Genomic DNA, 27,162 nt, shown 5'->3' on the forward strand with positions numbered 1-27,162 from the left:
CAGGTCTCATTGTTCAGGTTTAAATACATAAAAATGTAACAGAACCTGGTAGGAGGCGCCCACCTCAGCCATTTAAGAAAGCCTCTGACCCTCACCTTCCAAAATCGTTGGAAGGAGCTCTGGGCAAGCAGCCTCTGCATGTGCAAGGTGTGCATGAATCCTGTTCCGCATGATGGCAGTGTTGTCCCACAGCTATGAAGGCACCAGTGAAATGTCTCTCTCCTCCCGCCTTTCCAGTCTGAAAAAAAACAGCAGAGTGCAGCAACTGTGGCAGCCTTGCCTTCTTTCAGCAAAGGGAGGAAAAGGGATTTACTGTGAGTGTAGCCTCCATTTTAGTTTATCTGAATGCCTCCATTTTAGTTTTATCTGAATGCCACAACTAGTGGATCTGCTCCTCCATCGGAGTCCACCATCAAAGCACAAAAGACAAAAATCCAAATAACGCAATAAGGAAAGCACATGGAAATGATGACCTATAAATTGTGAGGACACCAGACCTTGAGCAGAGACCCACTTCCCCATTGGCCTGGGAGTAGGCAGCTGTAAGACAATGTTTACTAAAAACTTGTTTACTAAAAACAATACAATGCCCGGGGCAATAAGTTCCTGAAAAGGGCTGGCCCATGGGAAACACCCTGTCCTAGACCTTTTCCAAATACTAAGGGCCTCTTCAGACCACCCACCCCCACCTCTGGTGTCAGGGTATATAATAACCAGCCAGAGTAGGAATAAGAGAGAGCCTTCTTGAAGAGCCTTCTGGTCTCTGTGTAGTCAATCCCGACACCCTGGCCACATTCTGGGACACAGGCTGTGCAGCGGGCGAGGCACTAAACAAGAGGGAAAGAGAAAGAAGGGGGAGATCTGGATTCTACTTCTAGGTAGAAGAAGAAAATGCTGCCAATCAATCACATTTAGAACCCAGGAAACCTGGTTCTCTGCCAGATTCACTTCACAGAGTCCCTGGGAACCATACGCACAACCTGATCCAGGCAACAGTACTTGGGTGTCCAGCTGGAGGTTGACTACCTGCCTGCAATGACCTAGTTAGGTCTCAGGATATAATAATTCCTAGCATTTGGAGTGACACTTATATTGAAAGAACTACAAATTCCAATCAAAAAGTTGTATCTTTGTACTGTGAAGAACAGGAGATGTTTAATAAATTTGCATTTAATTATAATATGCTATGCATATTCTATGCATAGTCTATGTAAACACTCTGATAAAAGTACCATGATTCCAGTCTGTGTACAAAGAGGAAAAAATGATAGGAGATTAAGAATCCCCCTGACAGCCTCGAATTACACTTTCATTGCTGGTTGAACTGATAATTTAAATATTTTTATACAAGGATTGAGAAAAAAAATGGGAAGAGGTCATATCTAAATAAGCAATCTCAAGGCATATACCACCATTCATTGACGTACTATGCACTTAGGACCAGTTAAAAGATTCTTATGGAAAACAGTACAAAAGTATTTTAATATTAAATGTAGGCCCTCCATTAATCATAATACCTATAGGTCTAGGGTCTTAGAGCAATTCAAGGACGCCCAATATATAGTACCATATTCTCCAGGGCTCTAAAGCCCTTACTCGGAAGAGAAGGCAGGAGGCTAGAATGGTGCTGTCAGTGTGGAAACTGCATCCTCATGGTGGGAATATTTTGAGATGTTTTGTTCCTCCTTGTTTGAAAGAAAAATAAACCAACAAGAAATATGGCTGCTTTGCATTTTGCACAGTTGGAAGTGCTATTCTCTTGGTCTGGTGTTCTCTGTGAAACCAAATTGTGGCCTCAACCTACCACCTCCACTCTTAATATTTTCTCATGAGTTAAATTCTGCCCTCCATGTTATCAATGGGTGCGGTTCTTATCTGTCACCTAGCATTTGAACTTGCTACTAGTCAGTTTGGAGGATCATATCTGAAATGAAAAGTCAGCAAGTGAAAGACCTGTATAATAAAAACTTCAAGTCATTGAAGAAGGAAATTGAAGAAGGTATCAAAAGATGGAAAGTCTCCCATGCTCATGGATCAGTAGGATTAACAGAAAAATTGGACATCCTAACAACAGCAACCTAGAGATTCAATATAAACCCCATCAAAATTCCAACACAGTTTGTTACAGACCTTGATAAAACAATACTCAGCTTCATAAATGAAAACAAAAAAAAGCCAAAACAATCCTGTGCAATCCAAAGAACTGCTGGGGTTATCACCATCCCTTATCTCAAGCTCTACTACAGAGCTGTAGCAATTAAAACAGCAGGGTACAAGGACACTTGCTCAAGTATGTTCATACCACCTTTACTTGTCATATCCAGAACCTGAAAACAACCAAATTACTCTCAAGTAAACAATGCATTAAAAAATGTAGTCTCAACCCTGGACTCTTGAGGCAGGTCTAGGCCCTGCCCTGGATGAAATGACAGACTGTGGACACCCCCATGGAGGGCCACACCCTCCCTGGGGAAATGAGGGGATATTGGGGGTGGTGTGGGTGGGATGGCCTGGGAGGAGGGGAGGGAAACGGAGAAGGACCTGGAATTGACATGTGAAGCAACCTTGTTTCTAATTTAAATTTAAAAATAAAATAAAATGTAGTATATTTACACAATGGAATACTACTCAGCTGTTACAAACAATGACATCAGGAAATTTGAAGGCAAATGGATGGAACTAGAAAAAAAAATCATCCTGAGGTAACCCAGAGCCAGAAAGACAAACATGGTATGTACTCACTCATCGTGCATAAGTTGTTATTTCCTGTAAAGTAGGAGATAACCATGCTACAACACACATACCCAGAGATGCTAGGTATACCGCTGTCGGGCAGAGGCAGAGTATGCTTCCTCCTACTACAGAGATACTTACTAAACCATAAGCACTGCTGCCCTATTCATAACAGCCAGAATCAGAATTAACCAAGATGTCTATCAAGTTATGAATGGATAATGAAAATGTAGTACATTTACACAATGGAATATTACTCAGCTATTATTGAAAATACTTTAATTACCCCTGCCAAAAAATAAACAATCTTGACATGAAATCCCTCCCTTCAGGGCATAGGGGCCTCTCAGAAAAGATGGTTGAATGGGTGTGAGAGCCAGAGGGGACAGAAGAAACCATTAAGCCTTCTGGACACAACAGGGCTACAGCATGTGTCAGCTCAGAGACCCCAGTGAGCACAAGGCCTTCATGGGTCTGCTCCAGATGGGCTCCTGGAGCTAAAAGGAGAAGTTGAGGCACAGCAACAAACCTAACCCCAAACTATTTCCCAGTGTCCTCCACTTTCACATGCAAAGTTAGTTTTCTTCAAGGGGGTCACGCTGGGAAAACAAACCACTCTGATGAAGACCAGGTCCCATGCCTAGCAGTAGATGGCCAACTCAAAATGAACTCAATGACATCTTTGAAGATTCTGTCTCATAATGTCAGGGCATTTAAAAAACAAAAATAAAGGAACATGTTACACATCCTTTTTGTATATATAGTCTGGTTTCTGGTTTTCGGTTTTTATGAGAGTCCTATGTGTGTAAATGTATGTCTCTGTGTCTATAAATGTTTCTTTAGCTCCTTGTTACTTTTCTTTTAGGTTCTTTTGAGACAGGATTTACCTCTGTCATAACCCTAGCTGTCCTGGAATTTGCTTTTTACACCAGGGTGTCCTTGAACTCACAGAGATCTGTCTGCCTCTGCCTCCAGTGCTGGGATTAAAGGCATGAATATCTCAAACTGACTAGTTCCTTTTCTTATTTGTTTGCTTTGTTAGAATTCAATTTATTTGGCTTTACTTTATTTTAAATGTTTTCTTTCTTCTTTCATTCTTCCTTCCTTTCTTTTTTTGTCTTCTGACAGGGTTTCTCTGTGTAGCTTTGGAGGCTGTCCTGGAACTCACTCTGTAGACCAGGCTGGCCGCAAACTCACAGAAATCCCCCGCCTCTGCCCTCTGAGTACTGGGATTAAAGGTGTGAGTAGTCACCAACACCTGGCTAGATGTTTGTATTCTAACGAGATCATAGAGTATATAAAACTACCTGACACTGGAGTTACAGAAGTGTACCTGGTTTATTAGTATATAATATGTGAATGCAACATGGATATTTTAGTACAGGAACTAGGAGCAGGCTTAAGAAAGGGCAATTTTTCTTTTAGAAATTGTGGAATCTGAAGTACACCACAGGCAACCGGGCACACGCCTTTAATCCCAACACTCTGGAGGCAGAGGCAGGCGGATCTCTGCGAGTTCGAGGCCAGCCTGGTCTACTGCACGAGTTCCAGGACAGCCTCCAAAACAATAGAGAAACCCTGTCTTGAAAAAAACCAAAAAAAAAAAAAAAATTACAGCAAAATAAATAGATCTCATTATTAGCATTAATTCTCTTTCTACAGTTCCAACCCCATCAGTTAGATGTACTGCCATGGATATTTCTCCCCATATTAGGAACTGGGAAATCCCCAGCAGTATAAAGTATGTATGCCTTAGCTCCCCCACCGCACCTTCACTCCCGCCCAACCCCGCCCCGCCCCACCCCTCCCCTCCATGCTATGCAAGCAATGAACCCGTCAGTTATTTCCATTGCAGTGTATGGACTAACAGAATCCTTTGCTTCTAAAACTCCCAGCATAACTTTGTAAAACCTACAACAATGAAATGAAAATTTTAACAACCCTGCAAGTACCTGGCAAGCGTAATAATGAGGAGTTATAAAGAAGGGAATCCCTCCTAACAGGAAAGTCCTAGCACCTCTGCTGAATTTAGGTCTCACTTTGCCTGAATGTACAAAACAAGACACAAAAAACGGGTTTTCAAAGTACTGAGATCTGGGCAAAACTCAGGGCAGCCATCTTCTCTGGTTCCTTTGTCTATGGTTAGCGGTTTTTTTCAGACAGGAAGGGCTGGAGACAAGCACTCACAGGATCATTCCTGGAGATCTACTGCCATCATGCGGATGCAGTTTCAAAAAAAGTCACAGCGCCACTAAGTATCCTCCCATGATTCTTAGCTATGGCACAAGATGGCGGTTACTGATAATTGGACAATAGTACTCGACCTTCCCTGACTTCTCCTCAGGTCCAAATAGAGACAGGGAGTGCAGGTAAGACTTAGACACTAAATTCTCATCTCCATGTTGCTAAATGTAGTAAACAAGACACACACACAAAAACACTGTTTAAGATGGGCGGTGGTGGCACACGCCTTTAATCCCAGCACTCGGGAGGCAGAGGCAGGCGAATCTCTAGTTCGAGGCCATCCTGGTCTACAAAGCGAGTTCCAGGACAGCCTCCAAAACAATACAGAGAAACCCTGGCTCGAAAAACCAAAACCAAAACCAAACCAAACCAAACCAAACCAAAAACAGTGTTTAAAGTGCTCAGAGAAAGGCAAAACTCAGGGCAGCCATCTTTTTTGGTTCCTTTGTCGATGGTTAGCGGTTTTTTTCAGACAGGAAGGGCGGGAGACAAGCACTAACAGGATCATTCCTGGAGATCTACTGCCATCATGCGGATGCAGTTTCAAAAAAATCACAGCACCGCTGACTCTCCTTCCCATGATTCTTAGTCATGGCCCAAGATGGCGGTTACTAATAACTGGAACCACTGTGCAAGCTTATTTGGGCTTCCCTGACTTCTCCTCAGGTCCACATAGAAACAGGGACTGCAGGTAAGATTACTGTCAGGAGCATTTCTCACAGTATTAGGAACTCCAAAATTCCCAGTTCTGTATCCTACAAATGAGTTAACTCCCCATCCCCCAAGCTGGGGCACAAACCCAGGACAGAGAAAATATGGCCCAAATGTTACCTACTCTCAGATACTGTCTTGATCTGCATTTGGAACTTCATATTTATTTGATACTAACTCTCATACCACATACTTATTGTGTAAAAACTATAAAAATTAATACTACCAAAACTTTAAATAATGCTGGCATCTGGATAGAGTAAAAATGAAAAGGGAAATGTCTTTCATAACAGAAGGGAAAGAGTTCTATGACATGGGCTACAGTTAGGACTCAGATTGGACTCAAATACAAAATAAGACAAAAAATAAAATAACTTTTCAAAGTACTGAGATCTGGGCAAAACTCAGGGCAGCCATCTTCCCTGGTTCCTTTGTCTATGGTTAGCGGTTTTTTTCAGACAGGAAGGGCGGGAGACAAGCACTCACAGGATCATTCCTGGAGCTCTACCGCCATCATGCGGATGCAGTTTCAAAAAAATCACAGCGCTGCTGAGTGTCCTCCCATGATTCTTAGTCATGGAACAAGATGGCGGTTACTGACAACTGGAAGTGCTGTGCATACTTATTTGGGGTTCCTTGACTTCTCCTCAGGTCCCAACAGAAAGGAGGCTGCAGTGTTTGCACCTGGAGGGTGAGGCGCCTCCTGCCCTAGGAGATTCATGCTGCAAGCTGAGCGAAGTCCTGCCCCTCCCCCCTGGACCTCAGCACAGCTATGCTATTGTACCCGGGTCTCAGTCAACAAGGCCTACATTAAGACTCTTAAAGGTCCCGTGATTCCAATCTGCCTACAGTAAAAAGAAAAAACTGTCAAGGAAGCTTGGCCATTCTAGAAAAATACCCACGAACTTCATCGACTCAAATTGTTTTAAAGTGTGTGCACAGAAAAGGTTATCTATGAAACATTTTCCGCAAGATGGCAGTGTTGCCACAGAGCAAGCCATGTCTCTCTGACCCCACCTTTCGAGTCTGAAAAAAACCTCCAATATAGAAGCAGTCCAGTAACTGCTTTGGTCTTGCCTTTTTGTTCCCTGTTAGGAAGCACGTGGCACTCTTCCTTTTTCATTTTTTAACAATGCCACATCTAACAGATCTAGACCTGTGTTGGAACTCCAGTACCAAAAGACAAAACCAAATAAGTTAATAGATACAAATGTAAATGAATAACTAAATAAGTATAAAAACAAAACAAGATGCCTGGCACTGATGGTGCACACCTTTAATCCCAGTACTTGGGAGGCAGAGGCAGGCAGATCTCTGTGAGTTCAAGGCCAGCCTGGTCCACAAGACTGAGTTCCAGGACAGCCTCCAAAGCCACAGAGAAACCCTGCCTCGGGGGAAAAAAGCAAAAAGGGAAGAAAAATGAAAGGGAGACCTGAGGCACTACCTCCTCCCTTCCTCTGTCATGTTCTCTTTTGAAGAAGTTAGTGTCCTAGCAATGGTCAAATCTTGCATTTCTCCTGGTCTGCACCAGCAGTGGTCTCCAGTGCTTTCGAAGGGTGGCTGTTGGTCTTTTTTGTCTTGGGTGACAGATCTCAGCCTTCAGTTCTAGGTAGGAAAAGAAACTGCTATCGAGTCTAGTCTGGAAGGAAAGCAAATCTATTGTTATCTGGATTCACAGTGCAACTTCCCTAGGTATCATGCTCCATAGGAGATCTAGAAAATGGGCCTTGCGTGTCCAGTGGGAGGCTGACTTTAGTGGCCGTGTAAAAAGGGTCCATATACCTGCAAACACTGAATGCTCTACAAATGCCTACTTGGAAAAACATATTGAAATGCCTATGAATTCCAACGGGATGGATCACTGTTTTCCTCTGAAGGTTTCCCTGTAACACTGGAGCATAGGTACAAGCACTTTCCCACATCAGTGGCCTAGTACTGCTTCCCACAGCTTAGCTGTATACATTGTTGTTTTTATGCTGTGTTGTTTATACTTTCAGTCTTATACCTTCTCTTGGCAGGAAACAAATGGAACTTTGAGAGGAGCTAGGCCTATATAATGTGTTCCAGTGTAGCTTGGGATAGATTCTGAGAGTCTGTGTCAAAACAATTGATCCTACGGTACGAGTGTATTTCTGAACTTGCAATGATAGTTCACTAACTTGTCTACATGCTCTTAAGTAGACTTTGATGAATGCCACTTTGATACTGTTGTGAAATGCACATGCTGTCTATTGGTTATGTTAAGATCATTCTGGATTCTTGGTTCCTCAAAACTCCATAGGAATTTTAGTATCAAACATTTCATTACGGTACAACAATCATGACAATAATGCGGCCTACTACCAAAATGCACATCTCTTCAGGGAATATGGCCAACCTACCTATATTTACCTCTCTACCCCATGAACACAGAATGTCTCTATTAGTTATGTAGGTCACCTTGAAACCTTTGGCAATATTTGGTCATTTTCAATGCACTCACTACCCTCTCATCTCTTTACTTATTACCCTAAGTGTATTTTTCACATTGATGTTATAGTAAAGACAAAACAATTGTTCTTTCTCCTCTCTTTCCTTCTTTGGACAGGATGACACCATGTGAGTCCCAAACTCAGTCTTCCCCTAACCCCTAAATTCCTTGGTCCTCATCTTTTTTGTGCATGTGCTACAACTACAAGGCATACTTCATCGTTCTTCTCCTTCCAAACCTCTAAACCAGATACTCTTGAGATGTGTTCCTGCCTCATGACTTGGTATTGGGCTGGCCTTGCTGTTTTCACACCACTGCCATGAGCTAGGAAATGACTAAGAATTCCAACTAGAGATCAGTCTTCTCTTTCCGTGTTTCGTCATTTCACACTGGTGCAATGGGCGCAAGCATTTTCCCACAGAAGTGGCCTATCGCTGTTTCAGAGCTTAACTACATTCACACGATTGTTTCCATACTGGATTGTTTTTCTACTTTCAGTCTTACACTTTCCCTTAGCAACTGAGACATGGAACGTTGAGGGAGCTTCGGCTACATAATGTTCCAGGATAGCTTGTGCTAGACTGTGAGATGGCATTACTTCAAACCCTGCTGACTCATACTAGAAGGAGTAGCAGACTGGTGTCCCCACCAAGAGCCTGCATTTTTATCACTCCCCAGAGAGAAGGAACCAAACTCCACCCCACAACTTCCCCTGCTTGTCTAAGCACCTTCAGGTCCTCTGGTGGCCCCTCACACTACATTAGCACCAGGATAGTACTGGTACCCAAGTTTCTCCTCTTGCCTTAAGGGAAAGGCACTGGGTCCCAAGGTCTAACCCATGCATATCCTACCAGGAATTCTTTCCCCATTGCTGGCACTCATGGGAACAAAGCTGCAATGGTGCTGTGTGTTGTAACTACTCCCATTTGATGGCAGTATGGCTCCACACATGGCCACAGGGCCCCTCCTAGAACGCTTTTCTACCATCCTCCAAGGCTAAAAAAGACAATAACACCAGGACCTAGAGACAAAGGCCCAGGAACGTGGATGGCTAGCATTGAGTTACTGGGGATTTTCCATGGAACTTCGTCCATTACGACCTGTGTTACTTCCCATGGAGTTACTTGTGCTTCAAGGCCTAAACTAGGTAGACGAAGGCCTAGAAAGAAGAAAACTCTGAAGCCTGGAAATCCTGTCTAGGATGCAACTGCCAAGTGTTGGTGTGATTTAGCACATGTTTAACAAATCTACTGTCAGCTGAGCATACACCTGGAAATCCTTGAACTCCCAAGGACAAAGACAGGAGTCTCACAGAAACTTCCAGGCCAGCCTGTCTCACATACTCTAATGCAACCAGGGCTTCATAAGAGACTACCTCTCAAAAGGAGAATATTCTCCCCTCTCAAAACTCCATTCATGGAAGCAAATTCCTCCTGACGTACTCACCATCCAGACGCCTCTTCTCCAGTTACCATTAACACAGACTTTTGGTGACTCTTTACAGCACACGAATTCTGGGATACAGGTAATCAAACCACAGCTTGGTTTAAATCAGTGGCTCTCAACCTTTGCCTCACGCTCGAGCCCTTTGATGCGGTCAAATACCAGACATCCTGTGTGTCAAATATTTACATTAGAATTTGTAACAGTAGCAAAATTACAGTTATGGAGTAGCAACGAAATAAGTTTATGCTGGGGGAGGCCGCCACAACATGAGGAACTGTATTGAAGGGTTGGTCATAGCATTAGGAAGGTTGAGCACAGACAAAACATCTCACAGGCCTGATGTGGTAGTTTTACACCAATAATAATCTCAGGCAGGAAGATCACTGCAAATGTCCAGGCCAGTCAGGACTAGAGACCCTAACTTAAAACCAAAGCACCCCACTGGGTCTACATTTCTAAAGTCATTGTTTATTGTATTTTCAGCTTTTGCTTTTATAGGCCTCCACTGTTGATTAGCAAGTTTGACATTCATGTAAAGCTCATTTTCCTCATATCTTTTTTAAAAACAAACTGATCCAATCCAAACTATAATATACCTTTAATATAGATTTAGGTATTTTGTGAAATAAAATCTAGATATATATGCACATACGTGATATAAAATGATGTGTATACAGATATTCTAAAAGGTTATCACTTGTTTTGAAACAAGTTTTGATACCACTTTTGTTTATGACCAGGATATCATTTGGGAGTGCTATGAAGGCATCATCTTACTAATGAAAGAACCTACTAGGTACTCTACAAAAGATTTAGTTAGCAATTCTGCATACGCACCTGTCCTCCATAAAATCACAGGAAATAGTGGAACATCATTCACAATATTAGAAACACGGAATTTTCAAGGGAGGAAACGAGACAGAACTCAGTAATCTCTGATAGAAATTGGTAGGTATGCAGTATAGCATGTGATTGGCATGTCAGAATGACAGCTGTCATGCATCTTCTCCTATGGCTCAAGCCAAACTTTCCGATATATTTTGATACAAGACTAAAAAGGACTTCTGCTTGTCTAGGATTAACCAGGCTAGTGACTATTTGGGTCTCGCTTGATAAAAGAGACTTCTATCCCAGATAGAGCCCAGACAGTCCAGGAAACTGAGACTAGGAGACAAGCCTGAATCACAAAGGCAGACCTTGACTGGGGGTGGGGGTGGGGCACATATGGTGGGAAAGATTTGTCCTTTCATCTACTCCTGAGGCTAAGGGTTTTAAGTTTCAGAGTAGCCTGGTCCACATAGTAAGTTCCTGGGCAGCCCAAGCAACACCGGGAGGCCCTGCTTCAAAAGAAAAAAGAAAATTGTCTTCACGGTGGCCCCATGGTACAGTATTTACTTGTCCACCTTGCCTGAGGTCTCCAGTCCAATCTTCAGTACGATATATGGAAGCAAATATCACATATGGACATATGCATACTTCAGGGCTTACGGTGTAAGCTTTAGGAAGTGGCTTGCCTGCTGGGCTCACGGATCGTGGCTCAAATGGCAGACCTAAAAAACGTATTGTCTAAAACGGAACTTGATTTTTCACATTGGTTTTACGCAATCTTTTTTCTCTCTGCCTTTGTCCACATTTACAGCATTAAAGAGGAAATGGCCAATTTACTATACAAGTACCATTAAGTGAAATAAAACACTTTAGTGGACAAAAATCCAGTCGGATTTTACCTAGGGAAACGACAAAAATACGGTTTCAGACCTTAATTTGGCTCGAGAAGGAAAACAAAAGTAAAATGGCCGCTCTAATAATGGGCTCCACTGATTTAGGCAAAATGGAGGACACCTGAATTTCTTGGCACTTTTTGTTCCGGAGTGGCGGTTTTGTTTTTTCAGAGGAAGAAGGGCGGGGGAAGAGAAGGCAAAGATGGCGGTTCTGGCGCTATCTGGAGCACTACTGCCATCATGCGGCCAGAGTTTCAAAGAATGCAATACAATTAGCAGCGGCTTTGCTGTGAACCTTAGCTATGTTCCAACACAGGAGTCCGCCCTAGACATACTTCCTTAGGCATAGGCATATTCTGTGTTAGGCATACTTTGTCAGGCATAGGCATATTTCTAAGGCCCTAAGTATTATCTGACCCAAGAACTATTTTTGTTTGAAAGCATCTGTTATATATTTCAGATGTGAATTGTTTAAGCCAGCCAAAAATGGAGTGCTTTTTACAGTTTTGCGGTCTGATCAGAGCAACACCAAAGAAAACCCACCTGTCTGTGACACTCCTTGTAGGAAAACAAGTCACAACCAAACTGGAGGAATGGAGATCCCACCCCTTGACTTCCTGTCTGCATGTCCTGACAGCTGTTGGTCCACAGGGACAATCTGCCAAAGTCCAGATCCATCTGCATGAAAATAAAAGTGACCAGTGACCAAGTGCAAGCCTCTTGGAACTCCCCACAGGCAGGATTAACTGTTCAAACTGTTGCACTCACGGAGATGAAGTTGTCATAACACTATTCTCATACTTTTTGAGATAGGGACTCACTATGCAGACCTGGCCAGCCTGCAACTCACTACGTAGACCAAGCCAGCCTAGAAATCACCAAAATCCGCCAGATTCAGTCTCTCAAGGGTTGGGATTAAATAATTGCTGCCATTAGGTGCGCCACCAAAGCAGACAACATTTTTTAATGAAGCTATTTCCGCAAGATGGCAGTAGAGCTCCAGGTATGTGTACAAATGCCACTCCTCCCCCGCCTCTCTCGTTTTAAAAAAATACTAAGCAGAGACAAAGGCACGAGGAAACATGGACACTGTTCTTTCTTTGCAGTGTACGGACAAGCCCACGCGGTAAATTCATGGCTTTTGTCTGAAACCAAACTGAGGACTATCTGTCTCACCGCCACTCTCAGCAAGCGTGTTAATTTCTTAGGATCACATACTACCGGTCTTTGCTTTGTCTCATCTTTGGCAACCCAAATTATCAATGTATTGCTTTATGAGCAAATCTTCACGAGCCTGGCCTAAAAGAAATAACAAAATTCAGAAAAATCAATGGCCCATCTGTAAGCATCCTGACTTGATTTTTTTTTTTTTTTTTTTTTTTTTGGTTTTTCGAGACAGGGTTTCTCTGTATTGTTTTGGAGGCTGTCCTGGAACTCACTCTGTAGACCAGGCTGACCTCGAACTCACAGAGATCCGCCTGCCTCTGCCTCCCGAGTGCTAGGATTAAAGGCGTGCGCCACCAATGCCCGGCCTGACTTGAATTCTTAATATTAATGACAAATTTACTTTCATTATTTTTAAAATAACAAAGAATTTTTCACCAGGGGAGAAATAAATCAGGCAACCCTGAATAGGGCAAAGGCAACAGGGGAGCCAAGGAGCTGAATATGGGGGAGAGGGGTAGTAAGTACAAGGAAAATGTCTGGCCACAATGCATGGGAGAGAGTCTTGCTAATGGGACAGTAACAAGATTCTTCCTGTAGCCAAACTAAGTAGAATGTCCAAAGATGACTTTCAATTATAAAGAAATAATACATAAGGGTTCTGAAGCGCTGGGGGATAGCTGGAGGGAATATAGTTGTTCAGTAAGCAGGGAAGCCCCGGAGCATGGCGGCACATGACTGTAACCCCAGCACAAGGTAGAGACAGGAAATGAGACACTCCTGTGTCAACAAATAAAACAAAACAAAACCAGGGAATTTTTTTTTATTTAAATAAGAGACTGAGAAAAGGAAAGTTTGCTCCAGGAGCTTGTCACTATTAGAGGCTGTAAATCAATCCTTATCTACTTACTGGGCAGAATAAATGAAAGGGAGGCACCTATTTGCTTTGGATTCCTAGAAGGCGTGCTCAGATACATATCTTTCTTTCTGGGGAGCCTTGAGGACTTTGAGCGGTGAAGTTCTCAAATATATGTAAATCACAAGCACAAGTTGCTGTAACTTTGTCTCATGCTTCATCTCATAACACAAGTGCTTCCTCATACTTATTGAAATGAGTAACAAGCAGTCCTTTACCGGTCAGTCATATCCACATTCACAAAGAGCAGTACAAGGGTCACAAAAGTAGATGGGGTTGACTAGAGAATGGGAAAAGGAGAAGAGATGGTAAGTTTGGCTAATGGGGATGAACACAATACACGCATGCCGTGAGTGAATGAAATGTCATGAGTCTTATTATTCTGTACAGTTAATATACATCTAACTGTAGTAACCTATATCTAACTTAATGGTGAGTGGGAAAATATCAGAATTCCTAACACCGTGAATAAGAATAAATAATTCATCTCACAATTCTGAGTAGAGTCCTGAAGATAACAAAAGCAGACAAATGATGTAAAACCATTAGTATTATTAAAAACTTAGATGTCATGTAATTACAAATATAATGATGTATCAAACTGTGTAAGCATCAAACTATAAAACCAAACTATATTTCGATATACTGACAAACATGAAAAAATAAATAAATTACAAAAAAGTTAGCACAGCAGAGCATGGTGGTATACGCCTTTGGTCCCAGCACTCCACTATGGAGGCACATTGAGTCTGAGACCAGCCTGTCCAACATAACCAGTACCAAGGCCAGGCAAGGATACATAAACTCTTATCTCAAAACAAAACAAGACTAAACTAAACAAAAAAAGGGAGATGATATGTACAACAATACCAACAGACCAAGAGAAAAAAGACAAGTTTCAGTTAGCACCTTAAAAATTCCTAGGAAGTACCAGGCTCAACTATGGGAAGATAGTTTGATCATAAAGATATTAAAGATAGGAATTTTACTTCAGTTGATCTTTGATGCTACAATATTTTACTGTTGTAGTTATCCTTGAAATAAAAACTTCAAGTGCATTTGTTTGATGTTAACATTAGCCCTGCTTCTTTCCTTGTAATCTAGCATTTACTTGCCCCAAACCTACTCTTCGTAGTGAGGGAACGAATGAACTCTGATTGTGTGCACGCTGGGCAAGCACTGTGCCGCTCATCTAAAGCTGCATCCCAGCTTAAAATCTTCATCTTGCGACGGTGTCTTATTAAGTTGCTCAGGGTGGTCTTAAATTTGTGACCCTCCTATATACACACGTCTCAGGCAGCTGGGATAGCAGCTTTCTTGTCATCCAGCAAGGCCTCTAGAACTTCTCCATTCGCTCTCTTGCTCAAAGCTGTGTCCATATACCTAAACAAGCCCATACGCAGCTGGAAAGTAGCACCTTCATACAGGCACGGTGATACGTTCCTGGAAGCTGGGAGGTGGAGGCAGAAAGAACAGGATTAAGAGCTTGGCTTCATTAAGTTCCTGGGTAGCCTGGATTCTGTGAAAGCTGTCTCAAAACGAACAAACAAAACAAATCGACGGAGTTGGTGGTGGGGTAACACTTCAATGAGTCGGTTTACTATGCTGTTATGCTGCTTCAGGAAAAGGTAAAATGGTAAGAGAAATAAGAGACATCGGACTGCTTAAGGAGTTGTCGGATCAAGGCTTCCGCACAAAGTCCCGCCCCATAACTTCCGGAACGCTGGGAGCTGTTACTGCCTTAATTACCATGGCTACAGTTGTTTTCAGGTCAAAATCAAGCCTTTGCTCTGAATTCCTGGACTATCTCAGACGAAAACAGGTGGACCAGTTTAAAGTTAGGGCCGGGTGGGCTTCTTTACGAAATGGACTTGCATAAACCGGAAGTCCTCACTATAATGCAATAACTGCGCTATTTGATTTGAAACTACAGCCTCAAGATGGCAGTCGTGCTCCATACAGTGCTCCGCTAAACACAGCAAGCCCTTCTCCCCTGCCCCCACCCATCGCAACCAAAAAAAAGAAAAAAAGTCATCTTCAATCCAAGTTTCTGGAAGCATGACCTAATAGGATCATTAGAAAAATTTAAATCTTATTCGCTGTCTGTTTTACACCTAAAACTAAACGGAGGCTGAAAATCATTATGCTTATCAAGTATTAAAAAATAGTAATTTTAGGTCAGGCAACGTGGCACGAACTTTCAATCCTAGCACTTGAGAGGCAGAGGCTGGCAAATCTCTATGAGTTCCAGGCCAGTCAGGTCTACAAAATCAGTATGTGCAGGGCTTTATTTAAAGACCCTGTCTTGAAAATTAATTAACTAATTAATTAACTGCCTAATAATTTTATTTCCTCCATTTATGGCTTTTTACCTGTGATCTCAGCTGACTCAGGAGAATACCCTGAATCTATGAGTTCCTGGCCAGTCTTATGAAAGAAACAAACAACCCAACCCAATAAAAATATCACAGCTAGCTTTCACAGCTCTGCTCTTGTTCACTGAACATCATATCTCTAGTATTTTTTCAAGTTATGAAAAAAGATCCTAACCTAAGAAAAATTTAAATTAAATTTTAAAAATAAGAAGAAATAAAAATGTGGGATGTCAAGATCAAAAGTACCTCTAGGTAACAAACCATGTCCTGTTTTGGTTTGTCTCTGAATCTCTCTTAAGTAAATCCCCATTTTCTGTGTTGAATTGTTGGCAGCTTTTTGGCTAAAACCTGAAGAGGAGTGCCCCGGAGTTATCATCACTATATGCAACACATAACAGGATTCCTGCCACGTTTATATTATATGCCAGGATTAATTTACAGCCTCTAACAGTGACAAGCTCCTAGACTAAACTTTACTTTTCTCCGTCTCTTATTTAAATAAAAAAAATCCTGGTTTTGTTTTGTTTTTTGTGTCTCATTTCCTGTCTCTACCTTGTGCTGGGGTTACAGTCATGTGCCGCCATGCTCCGGGGCCTCCCTGCTTACTGAACAACTATATTCCCTCCAGCTATCCCCCAGCCTTTTAGAATCCTTATGTATTATTTCTTTATAACTGAAAGTCATCTTTGGACCCAATCCCACATCATTCCCAGGGAGGGTGAGGCCCTCCTTGGGGGATCTCTAGAGTCTGTCATTTCCTTTAGGGCAGGACTTAGGCCCTTTCGCATGTGTCCAGGCTGAGAGAGCATCCCTCCATGTGGAATGGGCTCCTAAAGTTCATTCATACACCATGGTAAACACTGATCTACTACCCAAGGCCCCAGAGATTTCTGAGGCCTCCTCACTGACACTACATTCGTGGAGTCTGGATCAGCCATCAGTCTGGAGTTCAAGAGCAATCCCTTATCCAGTCAGCTGTCTTTGTGGGTTTCACCATCATGGTCTTGACCCCTTTGCTCATCACTCCTTCATCTGTGTCACTGGGTTCCAGGAGTTCAGTTCAGTGTTTAGCTGGACCCTACAACTTCTAATACAAGTAGGTTCAATTCACCCCAAATTGAGTTTTCCAGGAAGACTATTAAGTGATGTAGCACATCTTTAAGTTTTTCATCTGCTTATTTATTTAGATGTATCACCGTGGATGGAACCCACAGCCTTGTGCATGCTAGGTAAACGCTGTGGCACTGAGCTGTACTCCTAGCCCCAGGTTAAATATTATAAAAGTGATGTGCAACTCTATAAGAGAAACAGGGTTTCAGACCAAGCTGTCTTCAAGCCTGCTCTGTAGCTGACACGGGTCATGAACTCTTGATGCACCTCTCAAGTGCTATGTTATTCCTGCATTATGTAAGACAGTCCTAAAAACATACACAAAACATTTCTATGTTCTTCTTTTTTATTACACTATACATGGGATATGGTGCATGAATCCTTCACTCAACACAGGACAGTCACCATTAACTATTGACAGGAAACATGACTTTTTCATAACATTTTCCTTTTGAAAAATATCTTTATTTACTTTTATTATAGGAATGAAATGCTTGCATGTCTCCCACATGTGTGTCTTGTTCTCATGGAGGTTAGAAGAGGGTATCAGATTCCCTGAAACTGGAGTTATGGGAGTCTGTGAGCTACAATCTGGGTGCTGGAAATTGAACCCTGATCCTCTACAAGAGTATCTAGTGCTTTTGCTTTTTTGTTTTGATTTTTGTTTTTTGTTTTCTTTAAGACAGGGTTTCTATGTGTAGCTTTGGAGTCTGTCCTGGAACTCACTTTGTAGACCAAGCTGGCCTTGAACTCACAGAGATTCACCTGCCTCTGCATCCCACGTGCTGGGACTAAAGGCGTGCACCACCACAGTCCAGCTGCAGCCAGTACTCTTAACCACTGAGTCAGATTTCTAGTTCCATCATAGTATTACCTTGTAGTTGAGCAAATACATTTGCATCTTGGCAAAAACAAAAGCCCACAAAAATAAAAACCAGTATGTAGAGCAAATACTCTTAAAAATTCTTTATAGCTGTCTCATCTTTGATCCATTGCATTTTGCTGTTGTATTTATTAGACAACATGTGTGGGCAAGCTAACAGGACTCATTGGTATGAATTTTGATTTGTATGATATAAGTAATACCCTTGCCTCTTCAGTTGCTTCTATTATACTTTTCTCATGTCACTACATGTAGAAATGAAAGATAGCATAAAAATTAAGAGTGAGGTCTTTTGAGTGTGAGGCCTTTGGAGGCTACTGGGAATATGGGGATTTTGAAGAGGGAAAGAAAAAGTGTGACATATTATCAAGGTATACTAAAGATCTGCATGAAAATGTCATAACCAGCAGGTTTAATGGATCATGCCTAATTCCAGCACTTGACTGACAGGAGGATGGCCACTAATTTAAGGACAATCTGAACTATATCATGATTTCCAGACTATTCTGAATTTGAGCCTTAAGCCCTGGTCCTCTTCCCACAAAAAAGAAAAATGCCATAGTCAAAGTCACTACTTCATACAGTTAATACATTCCAGTAAAACAAGAGATCTTTAAATCCTACATAGAAATATGATTACTTTTAGAGAAAAAGATATGGTTATTTTCCAATTATATTTTTGAATGGTACTCGGTTTTTCCTTTTTAGTAATTATTTCAAATATTACATGTTGCCAGGCAGTGGTGGCACACACCATTAGTCTCAATACTCAGGGGATAGAAGCAGGCAGGTCTCAGTGAGTTCAAGGCCAGCCTGGTCTACAGCGGGAGTTCCAGGACAGCCAGGGCTACACAGAGAAACCCTGTCTCAGAAAAAAACATTGTTTTCTAATTTCAATATTTTAAGTCTAAACACAAAAATAAGTTAAAACGTCAAGGCTGTGGCTGAAGACATAAGTCAGTGGTTAAAAACACTTGTTGCTCTTCCAGAGGACCTGGGTTCTATTTCCAACACCCACATGGTAGCTCACAGAAGCTATAACTCCAATTAGTTCTTTGGTTTGAAGGTTCCCAGATACTTCCTCTGTACCTACTCACCTTCTGAATCCATGCTTCTGTGGTCAACTTGACTGAAACCTGTATGTAATAAATAAAGACACCTCCTTTTTCTTGTACTCCCTAACCAAAATAGCTTCATACCAAAGTTCCAATGACAGCAACAGAGAAAAGCTAAAATTCCAACAATTTGCTTTTCCATTCCTAAACCAAAGGCATATATCTCTCCCCTGAAGACGACTTCGATAATGACTTTCAATTGTTCCAAAGACTTAAGAAGGCTATAGTGAGTGCACGGGACTGAGGACAGTGGTGCACGTCTTAATCCCAGCACTTGGGAGGCAGGTGCATGGATCTCTGTGAGTTCAAGGCCAGCCTGGTCTACAGTGGGAGTTCCAGGACAGACAGGGCTTTTTACACAGAGAAACCCTGTCTTGAAAAACCAAAGGGAAAAAAAAGAGACAATCGTGCATATGGAACCAGGAAAACACTCCCCCCTTCCCTACACCACTACTACTCTCAAAAAAGGAAAAGGAACCCATCAATCCTCTTTCTGCCCACCTCTGTATTTTCTATGGAGTGTGACTACACAACCACTTTCAAAAGACAACCTTTGGGCAAAGGGATGTCTATGACAACGGTTAACTGATGTAACCACTGGCACTGGAAGTGGTGAATCAATGAACAGCATTGCTTTTCTGGCTAGTTTATGCAGTTCTATAAATCTCCACACAGTGACTCCGCTTTCATTTTCTTGCTCACTTAAAGCGTGGGAGGGGGCATTACAGGAGTAATTGTAGAACTGTGGCTTACTTTAGCAGAGGTGAATTTTAGACTCTGTTAAGGGGGCTGGAGATGGATCACTGGTTAGGAGCACTGGCTGCTCTTCCAGAGGACCCAGATTCAATTCCCAGCACCCACATGGCAGCTCACAACTGTCTGCAACTCCAGTTCCAGGGGATCTGACACCCTCACACAAACATACTTGTAGGCTAAACTTTTGAATTCCTGGGATCCAGGAAGGTAGTATTGCTTTAGGCTTCCATTCACCCTCTGTCTAAATGTAGTCTCTTAATGTAAACTAAATGTATGTAAATACAAAACTTTTTATTTTGTTTTGATTTTTGGTTTTTCAAGCCAGGGTTTCTCTGTGGAGTTCTGGCTGTCCTGGAACTGGCTCTGTGGACTAGGTTGCCTCAAACTTAAGAGATCCGCCTGCCTCTGCCTTCCAAGCACTGGGATTAAGGGCATGTGCCACCATCACCCGGCAAATACAAAGTTCTCACAGCTGAGGATTTCTAGGGCTTCAGGCTACCTTATCTGTGGTCCACATGTCTAACTTCAGAAACAGCACACCATCTTCACACATGTAGCCTCCTTAGTCTAGCATGTGGGGAAGCTATTACTTCACAGCACACAGCTTAACCTAGCTGGCAGAGCATTTCTCACTACTACCTGCGTAACCGCAATGGGCTGAAAAAGACATGGGTCACCTTATTACTTCCATGTATTACTCAAGACCATGGAAAGATGCTGGTTCATCAACGTCTCCACTCATCCTGTGGCTTACCTTAATCGGGAGCAGCCTCAACGACAGCCAGGCCCATCACCAATTTCCTCAGTAACTTCTCTGTCCTTGTAGACATGGATGAATGCTGAGTAGCAGAGGTGAAACACCCTGGGTAAACAGTGGGTAAGTGGGTGAGCAAACATTACAGCAGTATACCAGAATACAGTTCCTTCCTCCCTTGTAAGTGGTCAACTGCCAACACCATCATTGGTACAGAGGAAGTTCGTGTACCGTGAATCCCATGAAACATTCCATTTCTTACTAGGCTGTGACCAAGTGATCTAGGGTTCCCGGTGTGCTTAAAATTCCCATAAGAGAATATCTTGGTAGGCCTATAACAAATCTCCATCAAAAAAATGCTAAGAAGCAGCAGGCAGTTGAATAATACCTGCTAACACGAATCAACAGTTAGGTCCCCAGAATCACGAGTTTCATTTTTATTATTAGAATAACAACAGGTTTACATAAGCAAAGTTTCACCCCTTATGAAAACTGAGGTACAAGCAAATCCTTCTAGAGTTCCTCAACCTGTGGGTTGAGACTACCTTGGGGTTGAACAACCCTTCCACAGGGGCTACCTAAAACCATCGGAAAACAGATTATGATTCATTAACAGTAGCAAAATTACAGTCATGAAGTATCAAGGAAATCATTTTATGGTTGGGGGTCACCTACTCTAGAGTACACCTTCCACTAGTCCCCAGGGAAAAGCTGCAATAGCCACTGTAGCTGTCTCCTCGAGTCCAGAAGACTTGTTTTAATACAATATTTCTATTACTTATGAGAGTTTTCATGCCATGTATTTTCACATTCATACCCCTTTCCTCCCCTTGACTCCTCTTAGATTCAACCCTCACCTCCTTCCCAATTCCTGCCGTTTTTATTAATCATTTTCTCCCAGCCGATCAGTTTCTCCTCCTCCCAGTCCGTCCCTTCTGCCAGCCCCATCCACCCCTTCTTTTGTTTCAGAAAAGGGCAGGGTTCCCATGTGTATTAGCCATAGAGAAGACTTTTGGACCTTCTCATTGTGTAAATCCCTGTCGATGGAATTAACTGGTGTGGCGCCATGGTACACACTTTGCTTTAGGCTCTCCTTGCTCTTGACAATGGAGGATCAATTCTGAGTGTCTTTTGAGACTTGGGAAGGCACATCAGCTACTTCAGCTTGGACACCTTGTACCAGACCACTGCCCTATTAGTAAAGTAGTGGAGTCAGAGAACAAATGCTCAGAGCTTCCCCCCAAAGATCTGAGTGCTTTGTTTCTGCCCTGATTTCACTGGCTAGGAGCCACACGACTGACTTCCTGTAAGTGACCTAGCTGATAGTTGTCCTCAGGTCCTCAAGCATCCATTGCCCCGCCCCCCACCATTAGTGTCTTCCATTGGATCCCATCAAACTCCTACTCTGAAACTAAAAGATGTCTTCTCAGGGTCCAAGCCCATTTAACTTTACCAAAGAGCCAACCTTTCCTAACTACTAGACTTACCGGAGATCTCATTGACACCACAGGGAATTGGCAAACAACTTCCTGAGTAGTAGTATTGTTCTGCAAAATCTGACTAGCCTTGCCACTTCCACTCCCATTCATTGGCTGAAAAACAAAGAAAGTTGCCTCCCCATTTGCTCTGATGAGGGACAACATACAGGCCTGTAGCACCCAGTTTCTCAGCTATTTCAAAACTTCCATTTCCACTCTTCCAAAAGTTGACACAACTGCCCCTCCATTCAGTCAAGGATCCCTATGGTCACCCAAGTCATTTGCTTCAGTGAGGAATCCCTCAGAGATCCAAGACTAAGAAAACAAAGAGGACTCTGGAATTTAGCTCCCAGAGAAATGCAAATTTAGGCGCCATGTCAGGTGACTTAGGTCTCAGGAGCAGATTCCCAAGGAATCCTCCATTTTCTCACCAGGCCTTTTGTGTTCAGCAGGAAGCATCGTGGCTGGAACCGTAAATGGAGTTTCAGGGGAACTGCACATCCAATTGCATAGTATTATGTCTCTCCAGGAGCGGCTTTATAAATTCCAGCCAAAAGGGACATGAGTTTATCTCACAGGTTCATTGAATGGAGCACAAACACATTTCCTTCACCCACAAACCATTAATAGGTCCCATGACTTTCTCATGATTCGTTAAGGCTTACGAGTATTCTTACAGTGTTTACTCCTAAGATACAGTGCTTGCAAAGAATTTACAAAGTTGCCCTATCTTGATCAGGAATGAAAGCTCTTGAATTAAACACTGATATTCCCCAGCAAGTTTACTCCCGATTTGTCAGTACACCTATGTAATTATATATTTATGGTCGACAAACTGCAACAAATTTATAACAAAATTGAATTTACACACACATCACATTTTAAATTTCAAACATGCATTTCTGATTTCTGGGTAGATTAAAATATCCTGAAACATTTGAAAGGCATGGATTTTAGATAAATAAAAGACTTCCAAAGTGTTTCTTCATTGATCTTGTTCATTAAGGAATACTAGTTTCTCCATTAATAATAAAAATTCTATATAGCACATAAAATAACTATAGTATTACCATTCAAAGAATTTATTAGCGAGGCCATCCTTACCTAACCTGCCATGTGATAATAAAATAGGTACTACACATTAAAGCTTAAGAAACATAGGGGCTCTAGCCACATTTTCGTCTCAAAAAAGGTCTTTAAACACTAGAAAACAAACAACCGAAGGTTGACATTGGCATCTTGCAAATTGCAAACAGTAGACCTCAAGCATTCTCTCCACATACGAGAAACAAGAAATTGTGGCAAGCTTGATTGTGCTTGTTTCAGAAAAAATATGTAACTGTATATCTGAATAAACCCAATTTTAATGTGTTAATTAATCATATATCATATTTCAATAAGGGCAGAAAAAAAGCTATCAGTTTAGAAACTAGTCACCACACAGAATTCAGTAGTTGTTTTGACCTTAAAGGCAGGTTTCCTTTAAAAACAAAAGGAACAGGTATTTCCAAAATTTAGCAACACGTGTGTATATGCTAAGAAAGCTGGCCAGCAGACGCATTCACACCCTTTTATGTGGCTGTAATCTATCAGCTTGGTCTATGTACAAATACAATACAGATATGAATACACAGCAGCGGCTGGAGATGTCCAAGTTGAACAGCAGTCATTCCAGTCTAACACTGACCAGGATTGAAAGTAAAACGCTTTAAACAATATCTACAAGGAAATGGTTGTATATAACCATGAACTCAATGCTTCTCCTTAAACATAACCAGATGCATACCATTTGCCCCCTTGGAAATCACTGTAGACTTCTGAGTGCTTAAATTATTACTACTATTCGTCATTTACCCCAGTGACCCTTTCTATTTCAGGAAATGGTAAAAGTTAATCTGCTGCTGGCAAAGTACTCCAGTTTTGAGATATTACAAATGGTACCTTAATCACAAAAGCAACTAAAACAGTCTTGCCACACATTCTCATAGCTCCACTTTGCATGTGGAAATACTTTTTTAAATTCCCTTGTACTTTGGGCATCAAATCATTAGGGTTCCTGATTTGTAATTTTACTGCTTTTAAAATATTAGTAATTTTTAGAATACTGCTGCTTTAAAAAAATTCTCCCTGCTTTTGTATTTTCTAGAAACAATCCCGCCTTCGATTTAACATACCATGCAAGAGTCGTGTTTGGAAAAAGCGAAGTAAAGCTATATCACCTCTAGCAGATGACCTTTGGGCTGCTTGTCTTCGGTCCTCTGGCCTTGGTCTCCGTCCGTTTGGCGTGGTCGGCTTCCTAGAAGTTCGGACTGCTCTTGGCTTACCCGGGTTCTTTCACTCCTCCCCAAGTCTCTAAAACAAAATGGAAGTACCTTTCAGCAAGCACATAAAGTTCTCTTCCCAGGTACCAGGAATTGTCCCACGTGTTGGTCTCCTCGGTGCCCCAAGGGGGAAGGGAGGAAAGGAAGAGCTAGAAGAGGGGCTGTCTGCAGGTGGCCTCCCTGGTCCCGCCTACTCTCGGGAGAGCCTGGCCCTGCTTTCCCAGGGCCTCTCGGCCTGCACTTCCCCATAGGCCAGCTCTACACACGTGGGCCATAGGGAGGTCTTGGGAACAGAGAGCATGGCTCAAAGTCTGACGGGGAAAGCTCTGGGGAATTTTCCAGAAATGCCCTCACGGTGGCGGTGTCGCGACCAGAACTATCAAATAGAGCCAGTCTCCTCCACAGGCTTCTCTCTTCCAGTGTTGGGAGGAGAAAAAAACGTGACCAAGAGACAAACACCAGAAACTGGGTTGCCTTGTCTTAACCCAGTTTGAGAAAGTCTGCTTGCATCGCGGCTTTCCTCCTGGCTTTCATCTAAAATCAAATAGAGGCCTAGTTCAAGAATTCAATTTCCACCTGACCAATCTTTACAAGCTCTCCTCAACCCTCACCCCACCCCCGGCTTCACTCAGCATTTTCTCATAGAACCAAATTGTCTTGGAATATACAGGATAAACTTCAGGGACCCCAATCTAGTAGGGAAAAGAAAACGGTTCCAGCTAAGGGGGTGGAGAACAGCTACTCCACGCATCACTAGTCCTCTTCCCAAAGTCCCCAGGGAATCTGCATGTATTCTGGCCAGAATATCAAACCTGTATGTTGGGGGGGGGACTCCACAACTCCAAGTTATGTATCTATTGGCTATGAGCACATTCACTGTATTAAGGAGAAAGGGGTTTTGATAACTTTTTTCATTAAAATTAGAAGAAAAAAGGACGTCCACTTGTACAGTGTCATTTAGAGTGATACACATACTCAAATATGGATAAATTCTGGGTGGGAAAAACTTACCCTTGTGCTTTCCTTACCAGAGGCATGCCTTTCTGTCGCGTCTGCTCCGCGGCCTGTGTCCGAGAACGTGCGGAGGGTGTCGGGGATTGACAACACAGAGACTCTTTCAACGATGTAAAGAAAACTTTAAGCAGGCTCCAAAAAGGTTCAAGAAAACTTCCTAAGAAAGGCTCCCACCAGAGAAGCTTCTGCTCTCTCCTCTACCCTGGCTGGTTCTCCTCTGACCCCAGAAACTGATCTGGGCGTGGCAGAAGAGGCGGTTAGTCTCTGGACAAGGTCGAGCTCAGGGTGGTTTCTGCGGGCAGGCCTTTTCCAGGAACTTAATGCCCTCAGGCATTGTATTGTTTTTAGTATACATTGTCTTACAGCTGCCTACTCCCAGGCAGAAGGGGAAGTGGGTCTCTGCTCAAGGTCTGGTGTTCCCACACCTTTCTCATGGCTTTATTATGACTGTCAACGACTTCGTGGTGTAGGAACGCATTACCGAGGGAATAGTCTTAGAGTATTTTCTTTTACAGAAACAGCCACGGTATCTGCTAAGAGTTCAGAAGATAACCGTGTGCTGCTGATGTAGCGTAATCACCGTCATAAACAGCTCATGTTGGAAACCACTGATGAACATCTGCATGATGTTTCAACATCCACATACAAACACAGTTTCAATGTATTGGGTATTTACTTCAGCACATACACAAACATTTATACTAAGCTTCCTATATGCTCATGTTTAAATAGGATCTATTTTCATGTTTCATATTTTTATCTGTTTCCAGGGCAGTTTATTATTATCATGGCATTCTTTTTCAACGTAATATTTTTATTGATTATTTGGGAATTTCATACAATGCACCCTGATCACACCAGATTCCCATTACGCCCAGGTCTACCCTCCAACCCTTGTGACCCCCAATAGAAAAAATTAAGTCCAATTTGAGTTGCCCATATACTTACTGGAGCGCTGTCAAACTCCGAGTGGCCAGCCCCTTAAAGATAACTGAATCCTTCCCCATCATAAAATGAAACATTGGCAAAAGCTGCTTTTGTTGTTGGTATTGTTTAAGATAGTATCATGCTGTAGCCTAGGCTGGCTTGGAACTTATTATGTAGCTCAGGCTGGCCTCAAACTCAGCATTCTACCTGTCTCAGCTTCCTGAGTGCTGGGGGTATAAATGGGTAACAGCACAACTGAAATACACAGTTTTCTTTTTATGAAAGTATCTCTCTTACTTTTGATTACATGTGCATATGGGTATGTGTCTGTGTAGGTGGGGGATGAGGCCAGAGGCGTTGGATCCCTTGCAGCTTGAGTTATAAGCATTGTTAACTGCAAGATGTGGGTTCTGGAAACAGATCTCAGGCCCTTTACAAGAGCAGTAAGCACTATTAGCCACTGAACCATCTCTCCAGTCTCCCGCCCCAAACAATATATTGTTTGGCATATTGACTAAAAGGATTAGGGTCTCTGGGAACAAATATTCAGTCTCTATATGGATCCAAAACTCATTTAAATTGAGGCTGGAAAGATGGCTCAGCAGTTAAGAGTTCTTGTGCTTTTACAGGAGACCCAGGTTCAACTTCCAGCACCCACATGGTGGTTCAGAAACATATGTAACACTAGTTCCAGAGGATCGGATGGCCTCCGTTACCCAGAAACGCGTGTGGCGCACATGCATGCATGCAAAACCTCACGTGCATAAAATAAAGAAAAATTTAAAATATATGTAGAAGATGTAATTTATTATTTCAATTGTAATTTATTTATTTAAATTGGAAGTGGTGGCACACACCTTCAGTCTCAGCACTGGGGAGGCAGAGGCACACGTGATGAGTTTAAAGTCAGCAGGAACTACACAATAACAGCCTGTCTCAATAAAACAAAACTTAAATAGCAACTAGAAATATAATTCTTTGGATGCCACTCACGAATATGATCTGAAGATTTGGGTTTTCTAAT

General features: G+C 42.3%; 1 long non-coding RNA gene across 3 annotated transcripts in view; it reads right to left on the reverse strand.

Annotated features, from left to right (window-relative positions):
- The window catches only part of LOC110342166, a 60,508-nt gene extending 36,292 nt beyond the window's left edge, over positions 1–24,216 (reverse strand). For all 3 annotated transcript variants that reach the window (XR_002384174.2, XR_002384173.2, XR_005876860.1), the window contains exons 1-4: positions 24,096–24,216; positions 20,399–20,506; positions 11,869–12,003; positions 9,605–9,771 (exon numbers count right to left, since the gene is read on the reverse strand). This is a non-coding gene — a long non-coding RNA (uncharacterized LOC110342166). The remainder of the gene's footprint in view (positions 1–9,604; positions 9,772–11,868; positions 12,004–20,398; positions 20,507–24,095) is intronic.
- Positions 24,217–27,162: the final 2,946 nt, after the last annotated feature.

This window comes from Mesocricetus auratus, unplaced genomic scaffold, assembly GCF_017639785.1.
Source record: "Mesocricetus auratus isolate SY011 unplaced genomic scaffold, BCM_Maur_2.0 Super-Scaffold_100003, whole genome shotgun sequence".
NCBI lineage: Eukaryota > Metazoa > Chordata > Mammalia > Rodentia > Cricetidae > Mesocricetus > Mesocricetus auratus.